We start from the raw sequence: 23,474 nt of genomic DNA, 5'->3' as shown, positions 1-23,474 counted from the left end.
CTCTGCTGACAAACCCTAACAAGAGGAGCCTCTTCAGCCACAGACTGCTGCTTCCCAAGTGCAGGAGCAACAGACTGAAAATGTTGTGAAAGTGTAGTGACACAGACCCACAACAGGGGGCGCAAATGAACGGTCAATAGATGAGCCAAAAAAGTAACAATTTAATGTTGTGAAGGTGAACAACGAATATACAGACAATCTCAGAATCTGATAACAGTCAATCCACAAAGGTGACGTGTGGACAGGCTCGAGGATAGAAGACGTCTGTCCTGAGAAGAGCCGGAACCACAGGATTTCCGCCGCCACCGAACCTGGTGAATACTGGAGCCGCCAAGTCCCGAATTCCCAGGTGATCACCGTCCCCGACTGTCGGATCTGGTACTGCTGGCGAAGAGCAAAGACAGTCAAGTGTGGGTGTGTGTACACCCCGTAACAACAACTGTGGGAATGCCACCTCCACCTCTAATACACACTCGTGCAGCGTCTGTGTAACCACTTATCTGACGGGAAGTAGGACGAAACAGTCGCGACCCACGCCGGTCCTCTGGTTAGACAGCTGCAACACAATAGCTCTTGGAATCAATCAATACAGGCAGAGAAAGTTACCTCCATAGAAGTATGATATCTCGGCGATGAGGTGGAGATGACGTCTGGGTTTTATGGAGTGAGATGATGAAGAATGAGTGACAGCTGTCAGGAAATAATGAGTGACAGCTGTCACTCCCGGCTGTGTCCGTGGTGGCAGCGCCCTCTCGTGCCTGAAGCCCGCACTTCAGGCAGGGCGCCCTCTGGTGGTGGGCCAGCAGTACCTCCTCTTCTGGCGGCCCACACAACAGAAAAACTCCTTTGTTCCTCATTTTTTTTAATTTAACCCTTATTTAACCAGGTTAGTCCCATGAGATCAAGATCTCTTTGCAAGGGAGACCTGGGTCCTGTTCCGTAAAACAGGATTACCAAATAAACCAGCCTATTTCGTTAGTCTGCCTTATTTTACAGTAGATGCAATGGAAAATAAGCCAGACTAACAAAATAAGCCTTGCTTTTTTGGGTAATCCTGTTTTTATGGAACAGACCCCTGGGCAGTTATAAAGTTTCCTAACCTAACCTGCATGTCTTTAAATGTGGGAGGGAACCAGAGCACCCGGAGGAAACTCACGCAAACACGGGGAGAACATGCAAACTCTGCACAGAAAGGCCACAGGTGGGAATCGATCCCATGCCCTTGCTGTGAGGCAACAGCTAACCACTAATCCACCGTGCTGCAGTTCCTCAGGCCATCAGACTGTACAGCTCCTCACTCAGGGGGAGGAGGAGTAACAGGAAGACAGAGGACGGGAAGAGAGGAACAGCAGTAGCCAGTAAACCAGCAGAGATCAGTATGCATATATTTATATCTGCAAATTGTTTTTTGTTTTGTTTTTACTTTCACTTTTGATGCTCTGTGTGCTTCTTACCCTGTGTGCTGCCATACAATGCTGCTGGAACCTCAGTTTCCCTGAGGGAGTCTTCCCAAGGGATTAATAAAATTCTGTCTAATCTAATCTGATCTCTAATCTAAACTGAAATAAGCAGGTAATGAAAATGGATGAATGACTATAGTGACAATGGCACCACCTAGAGGCTGTTTGAGTAGTTTTCACTCTGGGTAGCTAGTATCTTTATGTAAACTTTCCTTTCTATCAGGCCATTTTAAAAATTGCCATAAAAATTACAAACACTGTCTACCACTGCGATCTAGACAACCATCGGAAAATGAATGAATGAATAAAAACTATGAGAGATGACATGATGTGCAAATGGTGCAGTACCAGATTAGGCTGCCAGCTCTCGACATTGACACATTTGTCAATACACCACCAGAAGTCATCCTCTGATTCGCCATTCCAAGCGAATACTGAAGTACCTGAGATGGAGCGAGGGATCATGACAAGGAAGTGATCAAAACAGAAAGGGAGGGGGAAAATATAAAACGGTAATTTGTAGCAGGACACCATACCTCGTTCGGCGAGAGCAGCAGCCACAGTGTTCTGAGTGGAGTAGATGTTACAAGCCGCCCAGCGACACTGAGCTCCCAACATGGACAACGTCTCAATCAGCACCTGCATCAGTATGTGCTTTTATTCTTATGGTACAACAACAAAAAGCTTCAACTTCTTACAATCATTTTTTAAAAGTGTTCCTGATTACTCATTACTACTCTTTAACATAATAATCCATGAAAACATGACAGGGAGTGAATACTTTTCACCAACACTATTCATCTCCCATTTTGTTGACTGTATTCATTCTAATACAGACAAGAGATTATTGAAATTAATGGAAGAATATTAAAGTGAACATTTGCAAAACACTAAGATGAAAAGTACCAGAAACACCAACACAGTATCAGTGGAGCTCAGTAAATCATCATCAGTGTTTAACTGTTTTGGTTTAATTGAGTGTGTGTGTGTGTGTGTGCGTGCACTGACCGCTGTCTGTGCAGTGATGTGTGTGCAGCCGACCACTTTGGCTCCAGCCAGAGGCTTCTCCCCACCTGCTCTTTTCCTCAAGATCATCAGCGCTGGCATTTCTGTAGCTCATGCAGAGGGATCGAATCAGGTCTTAATTTGTACATACACATTTACAAGTGAGAAATTGTTCTCTGTGCATGTATATATAGTAATGTTCAGAATAATAGTAGTGCTATGTGACAAAAAAGATTAATCCAGGTTTTGAGTATATTCTTATTGTTACATGGGAAACAAGGTACCAGTAGATTCAGTAGATTCTCACAAATCCAACAAGACCAAGCATTCATGATATGCACACTCTTAAGGCTATGAAATTGGGCTATTAGTAAAAAAAAAAGTAGAAAAGGGGGTGTTCACAATAATAGTAGTGTGGCATTCAGTCAGTCAGTTCGTCAATTTTGTGGAACAAACAGGTGTGAATCAGGTGTCCCCTATTTAAGGATGAAGCCAGCACCTGTTGAACATGCTTTTCTCTTTGAAAGCCTGAGGAAAATGGGACATTCAGGACATTGTTCAGAAGAACAGCGTAGTTTGATTAAAAAGTTGATTAGAGAGGGGAAAACTTATACGCAGGTGCAAAAATTATAGGCTGTTCATCTACAATGATCTCCAAGCTTTAAAATGGACAAAAAAAAACAGAGATGCATGGAAGAAAATGGAAAACAACCATCAAAATGGACAGAAGAATAACCAGAATGGCAAAGGCTCACCCACTGATCAGCTCCAGGATGATCAAAGACAGTCTGGAGTTACCTGTAAGTGCTGTGACAGTTAGAAGATGCCTGTGTGAAGCTAATTTAATTGCAATAATTTTGAGCTTTGTCCCAATGACTTTAACCCACGCCCCGGGACCAAAAACATTCGGTCTGACGCCCTGTCCCGGGTGCATGAAGAGGAAGTTGGCAAGGCTGTTGGACCCACCAGACACCATCATTCCGGAATCCACTGTCATCGCAGCCCTCACGTGGGATGTGGAGGGAGTGGTCAGGGAGCCCTGACTCGTCACCCGGATCCCGGAGGTTGTCCTCCCAACAGGCTGTACGTCCCACCAGATGCTCGGACTGCCATGTTGACTTCTGTTATGGTTCCAAGCTCTCCTGCCATCCAGGGGTGCGAAGAACCGTGGCAGTGGTCCGGCAGCGGTTCTGGTGGGCGTCAGTCGAAGCCGACACCAGGGACTACGTCCCGGCCTGTACCATCTGCGCCAGGGGCAAGGCAACCCATCAGCCAGAAAAGGGGCTCCTCCAGCCATTGCCTGTGCCTCATCGCCCCTGGTCCCACGTCGAGTTGGATTTTGTCACGGGCCTCCCTGCATCCCAGGGGAAGACAATCTTGACGATAGTGGACTGGTTTTCCATGGCAGCCCACTTCGTGGCCCTCCCGAAGCTCCCGACTGCCCAGGAGACTGCGACCTCCTGGTCTACCACCGTACGTGTGCATGGTATCCCCACGGGCATCGTCTTGGACCGTGGTCCTCAGTTCTCCTCGCAGGTCTGGAGGAGTTTCTGTAGGAGCTGGGGGCCACGGTGAGTCTGTCGTCTGCGTACCACCCTCAGACCAACAGTCAAGCAGAGCGGGCCAACGAGGACCTTGAGCAGCGCTGAGATGTGTCACCTCTGCGCACCCACGCCTGGAGTCAACATCTGGCCTGGATCGAGTATCCACACAACAGTCAGGTCTCGTCATCCACTGGCCTCTCCCCATTCGAGGTTGGTTTGGGGTACCAGCCCCCGTTGTTTCCAGCAGTGGAGGGAGAGGTCGAGGTGCCCTCGGTCCAGGCCCACCTCAGGAGATGCCGTTGGGTGTGGAAGAAAGCCCGCTCTGCTCTCTTGAAGGCCCGGACGTGGGCTAAGGTCCATGCAGACCGCTAGAGCCCGGCCCCAGCTTATCAGCCCGGGCAGGAGGTGTTGTTATCGACCAAAAACATCTATCTGCACACGGACTCCCCGAAGTTAACTGACCGATACATTGGCCCATACCGCATCCTCAAAGTCGTCAGCCCGGCCACAGTGAAGCTCCAGCACCCAGCTTCACTGCGGATACACCCGGTGTTTCATGTCTCCAAGATCAAGCCATACCACACATCAGACCTCTGAACCCCCGGACCGGCGCCGCCTCCTGCCCGCATCATCGACGGAGAACCGGCATGGACCGTAAGGAAGCTCCTTGATGTACGTCGGAGGGGTCGGGGGTATCAATATCTGGTAGACTGGGAGGGTTATGGCCCAGAAGAACGCTCCTGGGTGAAGAGGAGCTTCATTTTGGATCTCACCTTCCTGGCGGATTTCTACCGGAGGCACCCTGACAAGCCGGGTCGGGCGCCAGGAGGCACCCGTTGAGGGCGGGGTCCTGTCGTGTGGGCCGCCGAAGAGGAGGTACCACTGGCCCACCACCAGAGGGCCCCCTGCCTGTTGGCAATTTTCAGGCTCCAGAGGGCGCACTGGCCAGGTGGATCTTCCAGGTGCACCGTTTGGCTGTCAGCTGTCATTCATCACTCATCACTTCATTCCATAAAAGCCTGGGAAAGACACCGTAACTCTGCTGAGTTATCAACTTACCACGCAGCTAAACCAACTCAGCCATTTTGTGCCGTATGCACATTCATTGTTACTGAAGTCTTTGCAGTTGTGACTTATACTTGCAGCTTGTAGCCGAGTTTGTGGAAGGTGGAGAAGTTGGCGTCTCCACTCCTCACTTCTGACTTACTAAGTATAACAATTGACACTGCACGTCCTCCAGTTTTTCCTCTGCACTCTGGGAGTATTTGGATTTATTCCTACAAAAGGATTTCTGTGAGTTACTGACTGTTTGCTGGGTGTTCACACACCCACCCTAACTTGTTTTTGTTCCTGCCAGCAGTACCGGTCTGACAGCAACGACCGGTGGCCACCTGGGGGAATCGGGACTTGGCGGCTCTGGGGTGTTGCAGGTCTCCGTTGGCGGTGGAACTTCGTGGATCCCGGCTCTTCTCTGGATAGGCGTCTCCTACCCTCGGGCCTGCCCACGCGTCACCCTTTTGGTTACTGATTGACTTAAGCATATTTGGTTGTGTTGCACATTTGCATAATAAATTGTCATTTATTTGAATTCCTATTGGCCGTTCATTTATGCCCCCTGGCGTGGGTCCGTGCATTTCACTTTCCCAACATCAACTGGCCTAAAGAGAAATGGAGTAATATTTTGTGGACTGATGAGAGTAAAATTGTTCTTTTTGGGTCCAAGGGCCGTAGACAGTTTGTGAGACAACCCCCAAACTCTGAATTCAAGCCACAGTTCACAGTGAAGGCAGTGAAGCATGGTGGTACAAGCATCATGATATGGGCATGTTTCTCCTACTATGGTGTTGGGCCTATATATTGCATACCAGGTATCATGGATCAGTTTGGATATGTCAAAATACTTGAAGAGGTCATGTTGCCTTATGCTGAAGAGGACATGCCCTTGAAATGGGTGTTTCAACAAGACAATGACCCCAAGCACACTAGTAAACGAGCAAAATCTTGGTTCCAAACCAACTAAATTAATGCCTCGCAGATGTGAAGAAATCATGAAAAACTGTGGTTATACAACTAAATACTAATTTAGTGATTCACAGGATTGCTAAAAAAGCAGTTTGAACATAACAGTTTTGAGTTTGTAGCGTCAACAGCACATGCTACTATTATTCCCCTTTTTCTACTTTTTTTTTTTACTAATAGCCCAATTTCATAGCCTTAAGAGTGTGCATATCATGAATGCTTGGTCTTGTTGGATTTGTGAGAATCTACTGAATCTACTGGTACCTTGTTTCCCATGTAACAATAAGAAATATACTCAAAATCTGGATTAATCTTTTTAGTCACATAGCACTACTATTATTCTGAACACTACTGTATATATATATATTGGTGTTGGTCTCACAGGACGGCTTAAAGGTGGATTTCAGACGGATTCCGGTTGCTTTCCAGTCGTGTGAATATCCGATTGTGATTGTGCATGAGCTGGACATGCCAGAACATGTCCTGTGAGGCTTCATCACAGCGTTTCTTTTCGCCATGCAGCTCCGCCGCGACCGCGGAATTCCTCCGCCTTTGTTCCTCTTTCCATGACAAAAACTCCTGTAACAGTGAAATGTGCCGTTCATTTCTAAACTGGACGCTGTCTTGATCCGGTATGTCCTCTGACTAGCACAGGAATTGTGAAAAGACGTGGACATCAGCACTTTTTCCGGCACATTCCACCGTTACAGGAGTTTTTCTTCATGGAAAAAGAAGCCGAGGGACGCGCCACCGTGCTGCTCTTGACGCAGCACAAAACCATCTCGGTGGTGGTCTCTCAGGACGGCTTTCAGACGGATGCCGGTTGCTTTTCTGTCGTGTGAATATCTGAGAAATTGAGCTTGAGCTGGACAAGCCCCAACATGTCCTGTGAGGCTTCATCACGGCGTTTCTTTGCGCCGAGCGGCTGCACCAGACACGCGCCGAACTCCTCCGCACGTCTGTTTTAATGTGCGGCGGAGCTGCATGGGGAAAAGCAACGCTGTGATGAAGCCTCACAGGACATGTTCTGGCATGTCCAGCTCATGCACAATCACAATCGGATATTCACACGACTGAAAAGCAACCGGAATCCTTCTGAAATCCACCTTTAAGCCATCCTGTGAGACCAACACCGAGGTGGTTTTGTCCCGCGTAATGAACGGCTCCGTGGCGCGTCCCTTGGCTTCTTTTTCCATGAAAAAAAAACCTCCTGTAACGGTGGAATGTGCCGGAAAAAGTGCTGATGTCCACATCTTCTGCCTTTTTGTGAAAGTCAGACGAGGTCCCAGATCGACAAAGCTTTCACGTTGGAAATGATCTGGTTGTTTGTGCGCTCTCAGCAGTTGTGGGCTGTCCTTAAAGGGGCAGTCACACTCCTTAATCTGTTTAATCCCCATAAAATCGTCCCTGAAAGCCATATTAATTTTTCGAACGGTGTCCACGTGGAGGTCTCTTACAGTTTCTGGAAAAAAAACTGATGCAGCAAAGATCCAAATCGTTCAGACATTTATTCGCAATAAAAAATAGAGGAGAGGGGTGGACCACACCTCACTCAAAGCCTGCTCACAGGCGAATGAAGCAACCAACAGGCATGAAAAAACTCACGCATGCGCACGAAGTTTTCAAGCTTGGCTGACACAATCACACGTGATTCAAATCCATATGGTTTTTGAAAAAAATAATAAGGTCGGATACTTTTCTAACAGACCTCGTATGTATGTATGTATATATATATATATATATATATACACACACACAATTTATTTTAATGAAAAGGGCATTTTTGAACCATTTTTGCAAATAAAAGTAAAGCTTTTTAAATAATTTTGAGTGTATACTCAAAGTTTGTTCAGAACACAGAGTCAATAAATGTGGACAACAAAGGATTTACTTGTTTTGGAAGCTGAATTCTTTTAGTGTTTCTGAAGGCATCTTATCTTGTTTTTATTATTCTTTTATTGAAAGTCTTTTAACATTTTCTTTTATCTGCTGGTTCCACGGATTACCCGTAAAGGACAGAAACTGTCTGAACCAGATTGTTAAAGTCTGCTCCAAGATTATTCCAGCTGAGGGACCTGAGCTCTCTTTGGGAGAAACGTGTGGTCAAGAAAGCCAGAGGAATCATTGATCAGCCTGGACACATTTTCTCCTCTGACTTTTCTCTTATGCCCTCCGGGCAGTGCTATTATGCACCCCCAAGGGAAAAAAAACAAACAAACATATTCCAACTCATTTATTCCTTCAGCCATCAGGCTGTTAAATGCTGGAAAGTAGGCCTAAGCTGATTGTGGCCTGCACTGAAATTGGAGTCTGAAGGGTGTTTTACAGTCAAAGTTATTGTATCATTATTGCTGATCTGTGGGTACTGACAGGTGAGGGCATTTGTTGGTATGCTGTTATGGAAAGTCTTGTATTTATTTTGTTTGCTCCCTATTATTCAATCAGTTCAATAAGGCAGGTGACCTGAATTGCCCCTCAGGGATAAATAAAGTTGTCTGATTCTGATTCTAACAACACACTTACTGGACAATCAAAATTAATTAAAAACATAATTTTCCCCCATTGGATAAATTAAACCAAAAGGAGGTCGATAAACTGTAATTTAAGTTATATATGTGTTAAATTATGTGTTAAAATTTGGAACCCCTGTGCTAGCACACTTGAGTTGACATGTTTTTCCCAGAAGAAGCGCATTACTCTGAGTGACATTAACCCTTTATTTATTTATTTATGTTAAACTTCCCTGCATAATCTGCAAGCATATGTGTATTTTTTCTTTATGGAATTTAAAATAATATCCCCACACCTGCCAGCAAATACACATAAAACAAATTTTGAATTGGGATTAATACAACAGATATGGTTTGGCATATATGGTCTATTCAGAGTATTAATCCACAAAAAGTAAATTTATACTCACGTTGGCACTCCATTTGTCAGAGTGAGTGCTAAGCACATGACAAGGATTCTGGACAACATGGTCCTGCTGTGCAGATCTGCCAGTGTCTTCTGAGGTGGAAGTTCACGCTGCTGAGTAGTGACCGAAGCTGAAGCTGCACTTATATACCCAACTGTAACGTGGGAGTAAACATGTTAGGAAACTGTGTGTGAGGATAGACAGTGGGAAGTAATTTTTGTTTTCAATTTATTTTCATTTATATAGTGCCAAATCACAACAAAGTTGCCTCAAGGCACTTCATACAAGTCAGGTTTAACCTTACCAACCATTTCATTTATTTAGTATTTTCATGTGGAGAAATTGAATATTTTGTGGATAAAATCCCATTGTACATCTTCAGGACTAAATGTGAACACAGATCAGGTTCCCAAACCAGTTTTAATGGTGGATTAAAATCAAACCAGGATTATTTTTTTTTTAACAGTTCTTATTCTTTTACAACGGAGAACAAGCTAAAAAAAACTTAGATTTTCAAATACATTAATGTATTGTAAGAAAACAGCGATATTAAAACTGTTTATCAGTTTGTCACAGAAGTGACATGTTCAACAATAAAATGCTTTATTCATTCAGCAAAGCCACAATTTGGACTAAATGAAATCCTTTTTTGTGCGTTTCCTGAATTTTAAAGATTAACTGATGTTATCTTAAACACTAATTAGCTGCAAAATGTATTTACTTTAGAGTATAAAGTATGACTGAAATCAGAGTTACTGACCAAAAAGACTTTTGGTGATTAAAAAAAAAACACCCACACTGTGTCCAGTACTGTAAATAATATCCTCTAATAATCGAACAATGTACAACTCGACCTGAGGAAAAGTCAATGTTTTATTAAGATGGAGTTAAGGGAAGGTACAAAGGGTGTGAGGGCAAGCCTATTCTGGCAGTCATTGGGCGAGAAGTGGGCCGCACTCTGGTCAGACTGCCAGTTATATTCAGTGACTTGGAAATGTGTCCATTCCCTGATGTACAATGAATGATGAAAGTGGGCTGTAAAAGTGATATTAAAAATAATGCTTTTATTTAATTTGTCTGATTGTCTGAAAAGGGAGGCACAACGTGTGCAATTGGCCTTAATTTCAAAATGGTTAATGCAATATCTTTGTTCACCACCTTGAATTAAAGCTGAAAGTCAACAGTGCCGCAGATAAAAGGATATATGTCATAAGAATCTTTCATTTTGTGATGCAAGCAACAAATTTGGCACAACAGTACTTCTTGGTGTACTTTTTGCAAAAATGCTGTAAGCCACTTCAGTTATCAAGATGGCCAACATTTTTTCAAGATGAACTATCTCAGTTTATTTCTTATGTGGTGGAAAGCAGAGGTTAGTACATAAGTAGTCAAAGAAAAGCAGCAGTACAAAAATCATCAGGAAAAAAGTTGTGGTCGTGGCAACAGGCTGGAGGGCAGGAACACCCAAAGAGGCAGGTAGAACCATGGAATGCAGGTACAGAGCTGGAATGAAAGCACAAGGTACGACAATCTGGCGAGGAAGTAACGCACCCAGTGAGCTTATATAACCCCAGTTGATAACTACCAAATCAGAAACAGATGTGCATGGAAAGCACTAGAACCAGGCCGTGGCCAGAGAGAAGGAAACACCCATCACCAAGAACCAAGAGAAAGACGGGAAGCAGAGAAAGACAGACCCAAGCAGAAAAACCCAGCAAGAGAATAAACAAATGAAAACCAATGAAATACAAAAATAACAAACAGATCAAAGGAAATAAATAAAAACAGATAACCAAACCAAACAAAACTCAAACCTTGACACTCTGCGGGATTTGAAATTAACTTCATGCAATATTTTCATGCTTTGTAGATGGATTGTGTATGTGTTTAATAAGTATACATGCATGCTGTAGCACGTGCATGCTGCAGAACATGTGATAGTGTCTGGGATGTAAGGGTTTAGTAGAAGAGGTAGTATTTTTGCTTTTGAAATCAGTCATATCATTTGGACTAGAATAGAATAGAAAATTTTATTGTCATTGCACATACAACCCCTGGCAAAAAATTATGGAATCACCGGCCTCGGAGGATGTTCATTCAGTTGTTTAATTTTGTAGAAAAAAAGCAGATCACAGACATGACACAAAACTAAAGTCATTTCAAATGGCAACTTTCTGGCTTTAAGAAACACTATAAGAAATCAAGAAAAAAGATTGTGGCAGTCAGTAACGGTTACTTTTTTAGACCAAGCAGAGGAAAAAATATGGAATCACTCAATTCTGAGGAAAAAATTATGGAATCACCCTGTAAATTTTCATCCCCAAAACTAACACCTGCATCATATCAGATCTGCTCGTTAGTCTGCATCTAAAAAGAAGTGAACACACCTTGGAGAGCTGTTGCACCAAGTGGACTGACGTGAATCATGGCTCCAACACGAGATGTCAATTGAAACAAAGGAGAGGATTATCAAACTCTTAAAAGAGAGTAAATCATCACGCAATGTTGCAAAAGATGTTGGTTGTTCACAGTCAGCTGTGTCTAAACTCTGGACCAAATACAAACAACATGGGAAGGTTGTTAAAGGCAAACATACTGGTAGACCAAGGAAGACAAAGCGTCAAGACAGAAAACTTAAAGCAATATGTTTCAAAAATCGAAAAATGTACAACAAAACAAATGAGGAACGAATGGGAGGAAACTGGAGTCAACGTCTGTGACCGAACTGTAAGAAACTGCCTAAAGGAAATGGGATTTACATACAGAAAAGCTAAACGAAAGGCATCATTAACACCTAAACAGAAAAAAACAAGGTTACAATGGGCTAAGGAAAAGCAATTGTGGACTGTGGATGACTGGATGAAAGTCATATTCAGTGATGAATCTCGAATCTGCATTGGGCAAGGTGATGATGCTGGAACTTTTGTTTGGTGCCTTTCCAATGAGATTTATAAAGATGACTGCCTGTCAGGTAAAGGCACTGGGGAGATGGCTGTCATTACATCATCAATAAATGCACAAGTTTATGTTGATATTTTGGACAATTGAAAGGATGTTTGGGGATGATGAAATCATTTTTCAAGATGATAATGCATCTTGCCATAGAGCAAAAACTGTGAAAACATTCCTTGCAAAAAGACACTTAGGGTCAATGTCAATGAGCAGATCTGATTTGATGCAGGTGTTAATTTGGGGGATGAAAATTTACAGGGTGATTCCATAATTTGTTCCTCAGAATTGAGTGATTCCATATTTTTTTTCCTGCTTGGTCTAAAAAAAGTAACCGTTACTGACTGCCACAATCTTTTTTTCATGATTTCTTAAAGCCAGAAAGTTGCCATTTGAAATGACTTTAGTTTTGTGTCATGTCTGTGATCTGCTTTTTTTCTACAAAATTAAACTGAATGAACATCCTCTGAGGCTGGTGATTCCATAATTTTTGCCAGGGGTTGTAGTAGTACAGACTGGAAACCAGTGGCATATGCCTCAAGTGCATTAAGCCCCGCAGAGCAGCGCTTATGCACAAATCGAGAAAGAAGCGCTAACCACAACCTGGGCTTGTGAGAGATTCGCAGTGTTTCTGATCAGAAAGGACTTTCACATTCAAACAGACCACAAACCCCTAGTTCCACTGCTAGGTTCAAGAAATTTGGATGAACTGCCTCCATGTATCCAACGTCTAAAAAGGCGTCTGATGAGATTTTCATTCATTAATCTCACGTGGCCAGCAAAGAGATTGCTACAGCTGATTTTCTATCGAGAGTACCAGTGACATGTTCAAAGGAGCGACTACGCCAGGACATCAACCTCTATGCCAACACCGTTGTAGCCGGCCTCCCTGCAACTGAAAAGAGACTCAAAGAAATACAAACACACCAGGACCAGGACACCATCTTGCAGCAGCTCAAACAGTTTTGTGTGACAGGTTGGCCAGACAGGTTTTCAATAGAAAAGACTTTCATCCCATACTTACCTTTTGCAGGTGAACTGACTGCTCAAAATGGTTTGTTGTTACTAGGCTGTAGGCTTGTCATACCAAAAACACTCAGGGGTGACATACTGAACAAACTTCATGAAGGCCACTTAGGCATAACAAAGTGCAGAGAACGTGCTAAACAATCTGTATGGTGGCCCGGTCTTAGCAAAGAATTGACACAGCTCATTGAAAATTGTGATACGTGCATGTGAGCGAGTTAACAACAGAGACCATGATAAGCAGACTTTCCCTCAAGACCATGGTGTACAGTAGGTGTAGATCTGTTTCAGTTTGATAAAAATCAGTATCTCGCTATTGTAGACTATTTTTCTACATTTTTTGAGGTAGCCAAACTTTCAGGAACAACTTCAGAAGCTGTTATTGACCACTGTAAGTCTGTTTTTGCTAGGCATGGTATACCTGAGGTAGTACGCTCAGATAACGGCCCACAGTTTACGTCTGAAGCTTTACAAGTTTGCACTCAGTTGGGGTTTTTCAAACATCTCATCCAGTCCACATTTCCCACAGAGTAATGGGGAGGTGGAGCGTGCAATCAGGACTATCAAAAGTTTACTGAAGAAGTCCAGTGATCCCTATCTAGCTTTAATGGCTTATCGTGCCTCACGTTTGACCAATGGATATAGTCCAACAGAACTGTTAATGGGACGTAAGATACGTACTACAGTTCCTGACATTCCTTCTCAGCTTGATCCAAAGGGAGCTGACTTGGGAATGGTGAACAAGAAAGAACAGAGTTACTAAAACAAAACCTGAACTATGACCAATGACACAGAGCTCACAACATGCTCAGTTTACATCCTGGAGATCATGTGTGGGTCAAAGACATGCAGCAGCGAGGAACTGTGGCGTCCACAGGGGACACACCCAGGTCCTACATCATTGAAACACCAGACAACTTACAGAGAAACAGGTACCATCGTTCACACACACCTGAAGCTCCTGAGCCACATGTCTCTATCCCAGATACATCTGAAGATAGCCCAGAAGTGACTGTAAATGTACTGGTCTCACCCACAGTACTCCCTGACTCTAACCAGCAAGAACCCGTGTCTGAGACACGCTATCCTACGCGAGTCAGAAAGTCACCTGAGTACTTAAAAGACTATGTTACCTGAGTTATAAAATAAAGGAAAATAAGGGATGTTCGGGCTTGACTTGAACATGGCTGTGCTGCATCTCTGTCCCAAAGGTTTCTATTTACCTATCAAACAATAGAACAGGTATACAGAATACTAGGTCTCTTCGGAGGATTTTTAGGTGTCACTGAAATTACTTTGTGTCAAAGGAACAGTTACTTGGGAAGAGTTGCATCATGACGAGTATCATTTGCATTGTTTGGCAAGTTTAGCTATGACATTTTGTCCATGTGATGCATTTCTCTGTGCACAATCCAGCACCTACATGCCTCAGTGTTGACGGCTCCAGAAACTGGAGAAAGGCAAGGGAAAGAACACCTTTCACCTGGTTACAGCAGAAAGATGTTTACTTTTAAGAAGTGCAGAGGCAGACAAGCTCATAAACCTGACGTAACTGAATGTAGAGCCAGCATTTAACCCTTTCTCTTGAGGTTCCGTCAGCTGAGGTATCACATTGATCAGACACTTGTGTCAAGTCATGTGCAGTATAACAAGCAATTATAGTTAGATTTGTCTGACTGACTTTCCTCTTGAATCCAAGCAGCCAGCTTGGATTCTGCTGATACATTGAATCATCCAGCACTTTGCTAAACATGTGAAAGAACAATTCTTCAAAAGAGCCACATTAGAACTTGAAATAAGGAGGAGGTTTGGGAAAGCCAAAATAAATTTCTGCAGCTGCCACTGCTGCACTGGAAAAGGTACTGAGGGTAAACACACTGATGGATATTATTTAGATATTACACTGTAAAAATTTGACCAATGTTTACTCAACAAAATTGTGGCAACAGTGACACATAATATAATTGAATAGATTTTAAGTTCTGGTTTTTAAGATCGTTCACTGGGTGACTCAGCAGGGTCCGGTACACAAAAAGGCAGTCCAATAATGGCAAACAAATCAGAAACATCAGGCGATAAGGCGTGGCCAAAGAAACAGGCAGGTGGTCAAAAAACACAATGTCGCAAGCAGGACTAGAAAAACACAGGTACAGAGGTGAAATGAAGGCACAAGGCCACAACAATCTGGTGGGGATATAGTGCAACCATTGAAGCTTCTATACACCCTGGTGATGAGCTACAGATTAGAAACAGGTGTGCGGAAAGCTCCAGGATAGGGTGTGGCCCAAACCGTGTGCCCTGCCCACCATCAAGCACAGAGATGCAGACAAGAGAGATAGGGAAAGACAAGTCAAGCAGGAAAAACCCAGCAAGAGAAATCACACACTGAAAAAACAACCAAACCTAAGCTAAAGAGAACAAACCAGAACTAACATAATACAAAAGTACAAATTCTGACACAAGTTAATAAAAGCAACAGTTGAAATGTGTTGGATTTAGTAATAGCACACCAAATTATGAGTTATAGTGCCAACAAATGTTTAGTAAATCCTAGTCAATTTCACAAGGAAAGCTAATTCATATAACCAACCCATATAATTGATTCATATAAGTGACCCATATCATTAATAAATATAAGTCAATTTCACCTAGATTGTCAGTAAAAATAAATCAGTTTCCCCTAGATATTTAGTAAATCTAAATATTTTACACAGATAAATATGAATCAGCTTTCCTTGTGAAACTGACTAGGATTTACTAAATATTTTTGGCAATATAACTCATCATTTGGCATGCTTTTGCTAAATCCAACACATTTCAACTGTTGCTTTTATTAACATGTACTTATTTTTGGTTAGGTTTAGTTAATATATTCCATTCTTTTTAATCAAAATTGTAGAACTTTGTCACAATTTTTTTGAGTAAACATGGTCAAAATCTTTGCAGCGCACACTTTCAATGTTGAGTTTTTTCAATCACAAACACAGTGGACACATTCAGAATGTTGTATGATTTTCTCATCCTAACCTTTTTGATGTCACAAGGCACAAATGTTATAAAGAGATCAAAACAAATACTATCTTCCATTGTTGAAGCAATTTTGAAAAATTATAAACTATTTGGTTGACTCCCAATACTTTAACTTTTTTTCTTACCCAAGGACCTTCATGCCACAAAATCTGATAATCCAGTACTTTATAACCTGGGTGCCTGGGTGCTCTAGGTCAGGTCTGAGATTATACACTGGTGCTGCACATCGCCACATCCACCACACGACATACCATCTTGGGTCCTGGATGGAAACTATCCAGGCAGACATAAATAACCACCACGTAAATGTAGAGACTTGTGTGATCATACATATTATGTAAAGAAAGAAAGAAAGAAGACAGACAGACAGAACTCCAAAAACGAAATCAAATCTTTGATATATTACATTTTAAACTTATTACCTCACGTTTGGAGTAAATAATTTGGGGTGGAGGCAGAAAGCTGTCAGAACTATGTGCAAGCAAAGAAAAAAAAAAAAAAGAAAAGCAAAATAAGGCAGTAATGCAAAAACCAGTTCAATGAACGATCCAGTTGCACAATTTTATATTTTGCTGTGGTTTTATTACTTCAGCTGGAAACCATTTCAGAGGGTTACTGTTCCTCTACAGAACTGCTGTGCAGATAAAACAGTATGACAGGAAAGCAGAGGCCATAGAAAATGCAGTGAGCAAAAGTAAAACATTACTAAAACCTCATTCTGGTCACACCATCAGGCTTCAGACAGCAGAGGGCGCCACAGTTCAAGATCTTCAAAGATGATCTGCCACGCCTGCAGAATTAATTAATACCTGTTGAAGAAGACTTGGTGTTAAGATACACAAAACGCCGCACATGTCATTTGTGTGGAAAGAAAAGTGTGATTTCTTACCTGTAGAAGTTTGGCTGTATGGCCCATATTTGCTCATACCCAAGTACTTGGCCTGTTCGTCCGTCAGCTCTGTGAGGTGCGCGTCAAACGTTGACAGGTGAAGATTAGCCACATATTCATCTGAAAATAGAATCACATTCAGTTTTTAAAATGAGCTTAATCTTATTTGACTTTGGTAGATCATGAGGCGACTTACCCATCTTTTTAGGCAGAAGGTACACATCCTGTTTGTATCGTCCTCTGGTGCGCTGTACAGCTCTATCAGGGCGAGTGCTGACACACAACGGGTGGATCTGTTAGCTATAGGAGTGGGTGGCTGATAGAGGTCACAACATCAACACAACCAGAACACACTTTACAAAAAAAAAGTCCTTCATTGATGCTTTGAAGGTTGCTGCTGTAAAAAAACAATCTTGAAAAATTGAAAAACATCAACATAGAGAATACAAACATAACTTACAGCACATTCATCCATTTTCTATAACAGCTTATTCCAGTTAAAGGGTCACGGGGCGAGATGCGGGGCACGCGCTGGACAGGAACGCCAGTCTGTCGCAGGACCACGACAAAGACATTCACACCTACGGTCAACTTAAAGTTTCCACATTATCAAATTAAACTGCAAGTTATGTTTGTGTTCTCTGTTTGTGAGCATCCATCCATCCATCCATCCATTTTCTTCCACTTTATCCGGAGTCGGGTCGCGGGGGGCAGCAGCTCAAGCAAAGCCGCCCAGACCTCCCAATCCCACACACCTACCTCAGCTCCTCTGGGGGAACCCCAAGGTCGTTCCCAAGCCAGCCGAGAGATGTAGTCCCTCCAGCATGTCCTGGGTCTTCCCCGGGGCCTCCTCCCAATGGGACAGGCCTGGAACACCTCTCCAGCGAGGCTTCCAGGGGGCATCCGAAAAAGATGCCGAGCCACCTCAATGGCTCTGTTCGACGTGGAGGAGCAGCGGTCTCGACTCCGAGCTCCTCCCGAGTGACCAGCTCCTCACCCTATCTCTAAGGGAGCGCCCAGCCACCCGGCAGAGGAACTCATCTCGGCCGTTTGTACTCCGCGATCTCGTTCGTTCGATCATGAGCCAAATCTCACCATAGGTGATAGATCGGAACTTAGATCGATCGTAAATCGAGAGCTTTGCCCCCATACTCATCTCTCCTCTTCACCACGACGGTCCGAGTACGCGACCGCATCACTGCAGATGCTGCACCGATCCATCTATTGATCTCACGCTCCATCCGTCCCTACACATCGTGAACAAGACGCCGAGATACTTAAACTCCTCCACTTGAGGCAAGGACGCTCCACCGACCTGAAGAGGGCAAAGCACCTTTTTTCCGGACGAGAACCATGGCCTCGGATTTGGAGGTGCTGATTTTCATCCAAGACGCTTCACACTCGGCTGCAAAACTGCCCCAGTGCATGCTGAAGGTACTGATTTGACGAAACCAACAGAACCACATCGTCCGCAAACAGCAGAGACAGATTCTGTGGTTCCCAAACCAGACCCCCTCTACACCTGGCTGCGCCTAGAAATTCTGTCCATAAAAATAATGAACAGAACCGGTGACAAAGGGCAGCCCTGGTGGAGGCCAACGTGCACTGGAAACAGGTTTGACTTACTACCGGCAATGCGAACCAAGCTCCTGCTGAGGTCGTACGGGACCGGATAGCCCTTAGCAAAGGACCCCGGACCCCGTACTCTCGGAGCACTCCCCACAGGGTGCCCCGAGGGACACGGTTGAATGCCTTCTCCAGATCCACAAAACACATTTGGACTGGTGGGCGAACTCCCATGAACCCTCGAGCACCCGATTGGAGCATGTAGAGCTGTCCAGTGTGCCACGACCAGGACGAAAACCACACTGCTCCTCCTGAATCCGAGGTTCGCCAGCGGTAGAATTCTCCTATCCAGTACTCTGGAATAGACCTTACCGGGGAGGCTTAGGAGTGTGATCCCCCTATAGTTGGAACACACCCTCCGGTCCCCCTTCTTAAACAGAGGGACCACCAGCCCGGTCTGCCATCCAGAGGCACTGTCCCCGATCGCCACACGATGTTGCAGAGGCGTGTCAGCCAAGACAGTCCCACAACATCCAGAGACTTAAGGTACTCAGGACGGATTTCATCCACCCCAGTAACCTTGCCACTGAGGAGCTTTCTAACCACCTCGGTGACTTCGGCCTGGGTAATGGATAAGTCCGCCTCTGAGTCACCAGTCTCTGCTTCCTCTTCGGAAGACGTGACAATGGGATTGAGGAGATCCTCGAAGTACTCCTTCCACCGCCCAACAACATCCCCAGTCAGGGCCCCCCTCTAGCTGCCACCTTATCGTGGTGGGGGAGTTTGCGTACCCGGATGATCCTAGGAGCTATGTTGTCGGGGGCTTTGTGCTCCCTGAAGGGTCTCCCAAGGCAAACAGGTCCTAGGTGACGGGTCAGACTAAGGGCAGTTCAGAACCTCCATGACCAGTAAAAAATAAAGGACCGAGACGTCGCCCGGTATGGCGGAGCCGGGGTCCACCCTGGAGCCAGGCCTGGGGTTGGGGCTCGGACGTGAGCGCCTGGTGGTCAGGCCTTAGCCCATGGGGCCTGGCCGGGCTCAGCCCGAAAAAGCAACGTGAGCCCACCCTCCTGTGGCTTCACCACCTGCAGAGGGGGCCATGGGGGTTGGGTGCAGACAGGATTGGGTGGCGGTCGAGGGCGGGTGGCCCGGCAGCCCGGTCCATGCTCACAGACCCTGGCTGATGGGATGTGGAATGTCACCTCGCTAGGGGGGAAGGAGCCTGAGCTTGTGCGGGAGGTTGAGAGATACCAACTAGAGATAGCCGGGCTCACCTCCACGCACAGCTTGGGCTCTGGTACCGACTCCTGGAGAGGGGCTGGACGCTTCATTTTTTTGGCGTTGCTCACGGGTGAGGTGGAGAGCTGGGGTCGCATTGCTTATTGCTCCCCCAGCTCAGTCGCCATGTTGTTGGAGTTCACTCCGGTGAACAAGAGGGTCGCGTCCCTACGCCTTCGGGTCGGGGACAGGTCTCTCACCGTTGTCTCGGCCTACGGGCCAAGCAGCAGTACAGAGTACCCGACCTTCCTGGAGTCCCTGGGAGGGGTACTAGATAGCGCTCCGACTGGGGACTCCATTGTTCTCCTGGGGGATTTCAACGCCCACGTGGGCAGCGACAATGAGACCTGGAGGGGGGTGATCGGGAAGCACGGCCTCCCCAATCTGAACCCGAGTGGTGTTCAGTTGTTGGACTTCTGTGCTAGTCACAGTTTGTCCATCACGAACACCACGTTCGTGCACAAGGGTGTCCATAAGTGCATGTGGCAGCAGGACACCCTGAGCCGGAGGTCGATGATCGACCTTGTAGTCGTATCATCTGACCTTCAGCCACGTGTCTCGGACACTCGAGTGAAGAGAGGGGCAGAGCTGCCGACCGATCACCACCTGGTGGTGAGTTGGATCCGCTGGGAGGGGAGGAAGCCGGTCAGACCTGGCAGGCCCAAATGTATTGTGAAGGTCTGCTGGGAACGACTGGCGGAACCCTCTGTAAGCGAGGTCTTCAACTCCCACCTCCGGGAGAACTTCTCCCAGATCCCAGAGGAGGTTGGAGACATGGAGTCCGAGTGGACCATGTTCTCCACCGTCGATGCGGCCGCTCGTAGCTGTGGTCACAAGGTCTCTGGTGCCTGTCGCGGTGGCAATCCCCGAACCCGGTGGTGGACACCGGAAGTAAGGGATGCCGTCAAGCTGAAGAAGGAGTCCTACTTATCTTTGTTGGTAGGTGGGACCCCAGAGGCAGCTGACAGGTACCGGCAGGCCAAGCGTGCCGCAGCCCGTGCGGTCGCAGAGGCAAAAACTCGGGTCTGGGAGGAGTTCGGGGAGGCTATGGAGGAGGACTATCGGTCGGCCTTGATGAGATTCTGGCAAACTGTCCAACGCCTCAGGAGGTGGAAGCACCTGTTGACCCTGACTGGAGATGTTGTTTGTGAGCATTTTCCCCCAAATTTGCAAGATGTTATTTTGATGCAACTGCCTATTGTTGAATTCATGGGGTTTTTTTTTTTTTGCATTTGTAAGTGTTTTGTGCTTTTGTTATGTTGTCTCTGGTGTTTATTATTGTGGCCTAAACTTTATGACATATTGCTGAATGAATCTTCAGTGTAAAGGAGGCATCATTTCTCCTCATACCTGAGTCGTAGTGGTGATGGAGAGGACAAATGTTGGCACTGTGGAGCAGCTCAGATTCAGGAGACGCCCCTGAGAGAAAATACATATGTGGATGATGAACACAAAACAACAACTAGCAACAGTTTGTGTTTTTATTAAGTAGTTGTATAATTAACGGTGTAACGTTCAGGGTTGTTTTGCAGTAACATTAGAATTATCACCACCTCAGCTAGCAGGATTATTCTTTTTCCATCAGGCCAAATCACATGGTCCACCTGAGGCCTCACGCGGTGCCACCGAAGTTTTGGAGTCTTCAGACTCCCCTGACAGACAAGAGCCAACATTTTAGACACACAAATACACATTAAGGAAACATGCACGAACGCAGTGCTGACTTGCCAGATCTATCTCTGAGTTGGAGTGTCCCATGTTGCAGACTATGCAGCCGTTTTTCATTCTGTCCAGCTGTTCTCGAACCACCACGTTTTTATTGCCTGCAGAAAAGCAGTGTTATAGTAACACCAATATTTGACACATCAGACTCTTATTCTTTAATAAAAGTTAACTGCAATGCCCAAGATGTTACCTGTGCAGGTGATGATAATGTCTGCATGCCGGATCATTTCACTCAGTTTAACTACTCTGAAGCCATCCATGCTAACAGGAAGAGGTGAAGTTACCATATGAAAGTATTTTACAAGCTCATAATTGCTTTCCAGACCATGTGGAAGCATAGAACCTGGAAAATTTCTATTCTCCCAGTTGAAAAATACATTGGAATGCCATTTAAACTTGGCATTCCTAGACTTTGGAAAAGCCTAGGAAAAAAGCATCATATATAGATATAAATCACTGATGTGATTTATTAATGCTAGTTATTTATCTGTAGAGAGCTCATGAATATTAGAAACACTCTTGAGTGTATTAGATACACTTGAGTCAGTCTAGGTGGAAATAGTTCCACAAATTTGGCTTGCATGTTCAGCCTTGATTTCTTCTTTGGAATTGTTGCATGGTAGTTGGAATATTTTGGGATTGCAAGTGTGGCTTTTAACCGGGGGAGATTCCATCAGCCCACAGTGTCTGGAATGCAGCATATTAACGTAGAACTGACAGAAGAAAACACACAGGTGACATCATTCCTCCATCCATTCATACCAGGCCTGAAGGGCACAAATAGGATCCACCTCTGTGACATATACAACAGCACCCGATGCTTTCAGGGCAGCACAGCAACCTTTGCCAACCTATAAGAACAAAACTGGTCGGTGGAGTTTTATACAAAACTAAGTAATAGTGCCCATGGGCATGAAGATAGTAAGGGCTACAGCAATATGACATTTTAACCCAAAGACTTAACCTTCACCCAAATGACTTGTCCTGGCAAGGTATGGCTGACCTTGCCAGGACAATTCTGGAAACCACCAAAATCTGCACAATATTTGGTTCAAATTAGGCTGAAAATCAAATTCCTTGACTTTGACTTTTGCCAAAATGAATTTTGTAATGGCAATTTTAGGGTCAATCTTCATTGACACACCAAGTTTGGTAGAAATCAGCACAAGGACCTGGGAGGACTCAACCAACAAACAGACAGGCAGACATGACATTGACCTCAGTGAACGACCTTTGGTGACTTTGACCTTGCTTGGCAATTCCCGAACCTACCCCCATATGCTTGCCAAATTTGGTGCAATTTGAAGTGAAAAACAAAATCTGACCATTGCCTCCAATGACCTTGACACCAGTGATTGAACTTTGGCAAATTTGATGCCATCTGGGGCAATTTCAGAATCCATCAGCATAGGTGTCCCAAGTCAAAAAAAAAAAAAAAAAAAAATTATATATATATATTTTTTTTTTGACCTTTTACCCCATTGACCTTGACCACTGGTAAAACAACCCCTTTAACCTTTTAATGTTCCACTCATCCATTTGGTGGAGCATATTGAGAACCACTACATTTTATTGAAAAATGTGAGGACAGTAAATGGTTAAGGACAATTCTGGGGTTGACTGTCATACAAATAGAAAGTTTGATGAAAATCAACCAGTGGTCCTGGGAGGAGTAGATCAAACAGCTACATAAACCAAAATTTTGACATTCGACCCCAGTGACCAAGACTGTTTCCAAAACAGACCCCTTAAAGACAATTTTAAGATCAACCTACATTCACACATCAAGGTGGGTGGAAATTGGCCTGAGCACCTCAAAGTAGTGGGACAAACATTTGTCACATTATAGTACAATGACGCAGAAAGTAGACAAAAAGCAAAATTGAAAGTACTTTGTTGCACAGTGATGGAAATAAGGTTTTACACACCTCACCATAACCGCACACCACCACTTGTTTCCCACCAACCATGACATCAGTGGTGCGTTTCAAGCTGGAAGGGGATTTGGACACTGCCCGTTACTGTTGTGTGCTGGCGTTTTGGCCTGTTTATGTTGATAAAAATGA

At 44.7% G+C, this 23,474-nt stretch overlaps 1 pseudogene; it reads right to left on the bottom strand.

The window, feature by feature from the left end:
* Positions 1-23,474, bottom strand: part of LOC117515942 — a 63,218-nt pseudogene that overhangs the window by 14,336 nt on the left and 25,408 nt on the right.

The sequence above is a fragment of the Thalassophryne amazonica genome, chromosome 8 (assembly GCF_902500255.1).
Source record: "Thalassophryne amazonica chromosome 8, fThaAma1.1, whole genome shotgun sequence".
NCBI classification, from domain to species: domain Eukaryota; kingdom Metazoa; phylum Chordata; class Actinopteri; order Batrachoidiformes; family Batrachoididae; genus Thalassophryne; species Thalassophryne amazonica.
Note: the sequence above shows the minus strand (reverse complement) of the source record. Positions and strands in the feature narration are given on the sequence as shown.